The following is a 7,625-nucleotide window of genomic DNA, read 5'->3' as shown; positions in this document are numbered from 1 at the left end:
TCTTCCTGAATTGGCTTCAGGCAAGGGAGGGGCTCGTGTGTACAGAGTGTACCCAGTGACGGGACGTGGACCCCACCCGGAGAACTCCTCTGCCTCTTCTGTTTTATGTCCCCTGCCTGGCCATCTCTGTCGTAGGCAGACTTGCGTCCACAGTATTTAGAGCGGGGCCCCTGGTCACCATCTGCATCCAGCAACCCCATCAGCCTCGGGATGGGTGTTATGAGTTCTGGATGGAGAACTTCTCCACTAAGATGAAGACACTCGGGTGCGCATCGCATGGTGGTCCAGGGGCATTGGAGGCGGCATTCACTGCATTCACGCAGCGCATTTAACTGTTAATGTGTAGCCTTCGTGAAATTTTGAGTGTTGTGTTCCTTAGGGCTTCGCCCGCTGATGGCTGTGCACATTTTACAGACACCTTGAAGATCAGTTTACTCATCTGTAAAATGCGGATAATGTCTACTGCCTCCGTACCTCCTGGCGTTGTAAGATTTGGGGGTCATTTGTTGCCAAAGCATAACCTTGCCTGTTCTGACACGTAAGCCAAAGACGTTTACAGAATCAGAGTGGTGGGAAGGTGCAGTTTCTCAGGAGCTCAGTGTTTAGAGGAACCCACAAGGAGGGAGATGTACTCAAGGATGGATGAAAAAGTGACAGGAAGTCCAAGAGGCAGATTCAACTTGGAGTTCCTGAAATCTAAGAGAACTCGAAAGGACAATTTTTGCTCTATTTCAGCAGGGTAATGAACGAGAGAAGGAGAGCTTCCTCTCACCCCCTTGGGGAAGGTGTTGTAGGGTTCATGGAAGATAAAAACAAATCTACTCATCTCCACCAGGGGAAGGTGTTCAAAATGGAGAAGTGAGAACATCTCCAAAGATCTTCTCCTCTGGTCTTTTTCATCACAGAAACTACTCCACCTCTGCAATCATCAGCTCCAGCGTCCTGCTCTCTGTCCACAGCTCCCTTGCCCTTCAGCCACGTGTTCAAATCCTCTGTTCTCCAGCCCCTTGACCACCACCCCCACTTTCTTCTCAATTTTTCATATTCAGCTAAGAGACCTCAGACCGTTATTTGAATAACACTTCTGCCAATAACCTGAACTCCCTGGCCCTCTGTCTTTTCGCTACTCATTTAGCAAAACCCCCAACCCTGCTTTTGGCTTTCTCTGTGCCAAAACACTGTTGCAAAAGTTTCCCCACAGGACAGATTGGCATCAAGATAAAGTCATAATCCTCAGCCTCAAATGGTCCCCCAAATCCTACCCTTTTCATGTCAATTTCCAGTCTCAAGTTCAATTATGACTATTTCAAACCTTCTCTGAGGAGGGATCTCCTCTCAGATCTCTGATACCCCTATTTGCACTCCATCCCCCCTATTCTCAACAGATGACCTTACCTCCCACTTCATAGAGAAAATGAAACTATGTTAGCCAGTCTTTCGCTTTTCCTCTACCAGACCCATATACCCACTTACCTCTGTACCCATCTTCTCCTTTGTGGCAAGGACATTATTTTCCAATATTAATCTATGACTTTTTCCTTCCCTCTGGTTTTACTTTTCCCTCCTTTCCTCTTTTTTTTTTTTTTTTTAAGATTTTCTTTTTTTCCTTTTTCTCCCCAAAGCCCCCCGGTACATAGTTGTATATTCTTCGTTCTGGGTCCTTCTAGTTGTGGCATGTGGGACGCCACCTCAGTGTGGTTTGATGAGCAGTGCCATGTCCGCGCCCAGGATTCGAACTGACGAAACAGTGGGCCGCCTGCGCGCGAACTTAACCACTCGGCCCGGGGCCAGCCCCCCTCCTTTCCTCTTTTAAGCAAATGAGTGGCTCTGCACTCACCTGAGGGGAGGGATATGGCTGGGCAGAATGCAAAAGGTCACTGGTTTTTCTTTCCAAAAGCCTAAACTTCAGTAGTAGAGAGTGTGGTAGGTTTTTAAAATAACCACAAAGTTTTGCCCTGTCTCTCCACGCCCTTTGGCATTGCCTACCCACACTGACTCTGGGGTGGCCTTGTGACTTGCACTGGTCAATGGGACAGTAGCAAACATGACACAGAGGCTTGAAAAATTTTTCCACTGTGGGGACTGTGATGTTGATGCCATTGGGAAGCCTGAGGTTGTCATGTGAAGAAGCCTGGGCTAGCCACATGGATCAGAGCGTAAGCCGGCCCAGCTGAGGCCCCTGAGACCGACCAGCCCACCTACCGCCACACAGGTAAGAGAGGCTATCCCAGACCAGTGCTTCTCAAACTTTCATGTATACATAAACCCCCGGGGATCTTGTCAAAATGCGGAAACTGATTCGTTAGGCCTAGGGTGGGGCGAGAGAGTCTACATTTCTAATAAGCTCCTGGGTGTTGCTGATCTGAGGACCACACTTTTGAATAGAAAGATGCTACATGCTCCAGCCTAAATCAAAGAACCACCTACCTGACCCACAGAATTGTGAGAAATAACAGATGTGTGTTGTAAGATACCGGGGTTTTGGGGTGTTTTTGTTTGGGGTTTTTTTTTTGGTGAGGAAGATTGGCCCTGAGCTAACATCTGTTTGGGGGGTTGTTATGCAGTAAAAGCTAGCTGATACAGAGAAGGAGTGAGGGCTTAGGCGAACTGTCTTGGAGAAGCAGGGAAAGGAACAGTGCTCCATTGGCCCCTCCACTAGGCTGGGGGTGGGTGAAGGGAGAGAGAAAGTCTATGGGCCCCACAGTAAAGAGCACCTTATTTCTTCTTCCTGGCAGTGTGTCAGGGAAGAGCAGGACTCAAGGAGGAGTGGCCGTATGGTTCATCTTTATAGAGATGATCAGAGGCACTGTCCCAAACCTTCCTGGGCCCCAGGCACAGCTTGGAGGCAGCAGAAAGGTCACAGAGACAATGATGGTGACATCTCAGGGGCAACTATGTGGACAAAACCCAATGATCCTAAGACCCCAGATCAACAGTACAGCCCTGAGAGTAGAGGAACCCTAGGAATTGCCTGGGTAAATCGTCACCCCCACAGAAAGAGAGCTTGTCCAGAAATAAAGTTGTTTTCTGTAAGGTGATTTCCATCACATCTAAGTTAGTGAAACTGCTACCCCCTTTTTTCTTTCTGGTACAGTAGAGCAGGCCTCAGTGCCCCAGTCAATCACCACTCCTCCCTCCTGTTAATTCAACCACACCCTCTCAACCAGATTATTCTCACCAATGTGAGAATTAAACATAGTTAAATCTCTCTCTCTCTCTTGTTTTTTTTAAGTCCCATTGATTCACATCCTCCTCTAGCACAGCTGCTGCTGACACAGCACCTTTATGGGAATCAGAAGGTTCCCGCTTCCAGACAGATGAGTTGCAAAAAGGGGGTTGACTACATTGAAAAGAGTACTCCTTCCTTCAGGCCACAGCCCCAGGCCAAAGTGTACAGCTGGAATGCGGAGCCTGGCTCGGTTCCAGCCTGTGCTTGCATCCTTCTGCCAGGCGCCCCCGCCACACCCATGTCCTGCTGCCACTGGTTTCTCCACCCGTTCCTCTCAGCCCGGCTCCTGGGTGGAGTTGTCCATACTTGTTCTCTCCCAGCTCTCATCTGCTCATTCATCAGCATGCTCCAGTCTGGATCCCACCCCCATGCTGCTACATAAACAGCTCTTTCTAAGCTTATCAATGGCTTCCACGTCATTGAATCCAGAGGACATTTTCATGTCTCACTTTATTTGATCTTTCAATAGCATTTAACGCTGATGACAGTTCCCACCTTCGAACTCTCTCTTCTTTCAACTTCTGTGACATCACACCTGCCCGGTTCTCCTCCCATTTCATAGCTGCACCTTCAAAGCACAGCGTCCGGGAGACTGGGCTCTGTAAAACAGTGATCCTAAAAATACCTCCCTGCAGGGTTATTGTAAGAAGTAAATTTTATAATATAGATAGATAAATAGATAGATACAACAACAGTGCATGACATGGAGTAAGCTTCGAGTATTAGGAGTTAGAGTCATTGTTGCTGTTGTGTGAAGCTCATCCTCCTCCGCCTGGTCATTCCGTGTTAGAATGTTCGCATTCCTTCAGGCTCAGCCATAGGCCCTCTTCCTTCTCACTCTATGGTCTCTTCAATAGTCCCAGATCAACATTTCCAGCCCAGACCTCTCCAGACCTAGAAATCCAGTTGCCTACTTGACATGCCCTCTTGGTTGTCTCAAGGTCGTCTCAGTGTTAGTATGTGAATGGGAAAACCACCTGTTCTATGATGCAATCAGAAATTTAGGAGTTGGTCTCGGCGCTTCCCTCTTCCTCAGCCCTCCTTCCTCAATCTGATCCATTGCCAAGCTGGGTGAGTTTTACCTCATCATATCCCTTTATTCCATTCACTTCTCCTCGTTGCCACAGCTGCCACCCTAGCCCAGGTCACTCTCTGTCCCCTGGAACACTGTAAAAACTGATTAGCTGGTCTCTGTTTCCACTCTGCCCTCCTCTGATTTTGAATCAGTGATTTATTCCAGTCATGTCACTCCTCTGCGTGGAATCTGTCATGGCTTCCAATTGGTTTTTGGATAAAGACTCAAATCCTTAAGGCTTGTAAATTGTGTTGTTAGGGGTCTTGAATGCCAGAGCTTATCATGGTGTCAAGCACATGGTAGATGGTCAGTAAGTATCTGCTGTCTGATCGACTGCTGGCAGGAAGTACTTTTACATTTAGTCTGTGAAAGCAAACGACTGGCTATTTTTACTGAGGGCGTAAGTAATATTAGCAGAAGTGACTTTCTAAAAATAGTCTTGCTGGAGTCCAGTGGATTGAGATGGAGGCAGGAAGACCTTTTGGGACAGAAGGAGAGGAGAATGTGAAGTAGATGGCAGGAGGAAAGGAAGGGATGGAGAGAGGCTGGGAGGGCAAAGTCTGCAGGCTTGGCTGAAGACAAAATGAGACCAGGAGTTTGGGCTGGGAAAAAGAAAAAGATTATTCCTTTTGATTCATTTCTTCTGGCACCTTTTCTCTTTTTCATGAGGTTTCTAACATTATAAACAGGGATGCTAAAATCGCATCTCTCGTACTTTCAAAACCCTGGGTCTGGAGACCAAATTTCCTCAAAAATGACTAGAACTGCCCTTTGTATTTTTTTTTTCATATTTTGATATTTATTCAAAAATGTTTATCAAATGCAATCAGGTGCCTTGGGTTGTGCTAGGCTGAGGAGACACATGGTAAGAAACAGTCCTGTCCCTGTTCTCATGACCTTTCCAGCCTCAGAGAGGAGACCAGCTTGAACCAAATCTCCCAGCGTGCGAATAACCCCAAACTGAGCCAGGTGCTGTGGAGGAGAGGCACACAGTTCAGTGAGACTGTGAAACCAAAAGGCCTGCCTTAGACTCTGTGTGTGTGTGTGTGTGTGTGTGTGTGTGTGTGTGTGTATAGTAAAGGCTTCCCAGAAGGGACACTCGAGCGAGATCTGAAGGTGGAGAAGGGCTCAATTAAATGAGGTGGGAATGGAGTAGCAGAAGAGAACACGGCCAGTTCAAGAAACTGAGAGAGACCATTTAGCTATCGCAAACTTATTTTTCTATATAAACTTTAGTATTAACTTATCTAGGTCCAGAATAAAAGCTTATTGGTCTTTTTATTGAGAGTGTGGTAAATTTTTTAAATAACTTGGGAGGAGAATTATCTTTATGATATTGACTCGTCCTATCCAAGATAAAGGAATTGTCTTTCCATGTGGTCAAGACTACGTCTCAGTCTTTCAGGAGTGTTTTACAATTTTCATTGTATAGATTAGCATATTTCTTGTGAAACTCATTCTGAAGTATTTTATCTTCTTGTTGCTATTGTAAATGGATTTTTCTCTAAGGTTACATCTGCTTCCTGGTTATCGTGTACATGAAGCAGTCGATTCCTATATGTTAATTTTATATCCTAACTGAATTCTTGCATTGTTTGAGTTAGTTTTTATTATTGACTCTGTAGGGATCTCTAGGTTTACTATCATGTCATCTGCAAAAGAAGTAGTTTTACTTCTCATTTTCAAACTCTTAGGCCTCTGATTAATTTCTCCTGTCTAATTCTATTGGTCAGTATCTTCAGTTTAATGTTAAACGGTTGTGGAGATAGTGAGTATCCTTACCTTGTTCCTGATCTTAGCAGGAATTCCTCTAGTGTTTCCCATTAAGTAAGATGCTGGGTGTCGGATTAAGGTGTATACACTCACACATGTAGCCACACATATATCATCATGTAAAGGAAGTGTCTATCAATTCTATTGTCTTGAGTGTTTTTGAAATTAGGGAAGAAAGCTCAATTTTGCTTAAGGCTTTTTAAGGCATCAATGGAGATAATCATATGATTTTTTTCCTGATGTATTAACATGGTATATTGTATTAATCAATTTCATAATATTGAACCGACCTTCCATTTCAGGAGTAAATCCCAATTAAACTTGGAGTATTACTTACTTGATGGCATGTTGGATTCTGTTTGCTTATTTTTTATTTAGTATTTTGCACCAATTCTCACATGTGATTTAGTTTGTATTCTTTAATACAAAAGTATTAAAGAATACAAGTATTAAAGTGCTGTCTTTATAAGGTTAATAATCAAGACTGTACTTGCTTCATAAAAAGAAAGTAAAGGTTTTCTTTCAGTTTCCGTGCTATGAAATAATTTATGTAGTATTTGGACAGTCTTGTCTGTGAATGTTTGGCAAAATTCTCCTGTAAAACCATCTGGGCCAACTGCTTTTTTGTGGGATAGTTCATTTATAACTTTAATGACATTGCTTTGTTTCAGCTTTGTCTATCTAATGTGGTCAATTTTAGCAAATATGTTTTCCTAGGAAATTATCCATTGCATCTATGTTTTTGAATTTATTTGCATAGAGTCCTACAAAAGGTCTCATGATTTTAAAAAATTTCTTCTATTTCAATGGTTATTTCCCTCATGTCATTTTTAATTTTGTATATGTCTCTCACTCTTTTTCTTTCTTGAAACATTAGAGGGATTTCTGCTAAGATCGGGAACAAGGTAAGGATATCCATCTCCACAACTATTTAACATTAAACTGGAGGTATTAGTCAATTAGTGGTTTGTCTATTTTATTAATTTTTTCTAGAAAATAGGATTTTGATTTACTAATTAGATGTAGGGGCCGGCCCTGTGACCGAGTGGTTAAGTTCGTGCACTCCGCTTCAGTGGCCTGGGGGTTTGCTGGTTCGGATCCTGGGCGGGGACATGGCACCGCTCATCAGGTCATGTTGAGGCAGCGTGCCATATAGCACAACCAGAGGTGCTCACAACTAGAATATACAGCTATGTACCGGGGGCCTTTGAGTAGAAGAAGGAAAAAAAATCAGCAACAGATGTTAGTGCAGGTGCCAATCTTAAACTGAAGTAAAATAGATGTAAAAAATGTACTGTTTTTCTAGTTTTCATCTCATTAATTTCTGCTTTTATCTTTATTCTTTCCTCCCTGTGCTTTTGTTTACTTTGTTGTTCTTTTTTTAGTGTTTTGAGTTGGGAGTTTAATTTATACATTTTTATTGATATTGATATTATGTATTTGTTGATATTTATTGATATTGTTTAAAGGTATGGAGTTTCCCCTGTTCACTTCTTTAATTATATCTAATAATGTCTGATATGTAGTATTTTCATTAGCATTATTTTT

This window comes from Equus caballus, chromosome X (assembly GCF_041296265.1).
Source record: "Equus caballus isolate H_3958 breed thoroughbred chromosome X, TB-T2T, whole genome shotgun sequence".
NCBI classification, from domain to species: Eukaryota; Metazoa; Chordata; class Mammalia; order Perissodactyla; family Equidae; genus Equus; species Equus caballus.
The sequence above is the reverse complement of the archived record's forward strand: the minus strand, read 5'-3'. Positions refer to the sequence as shown.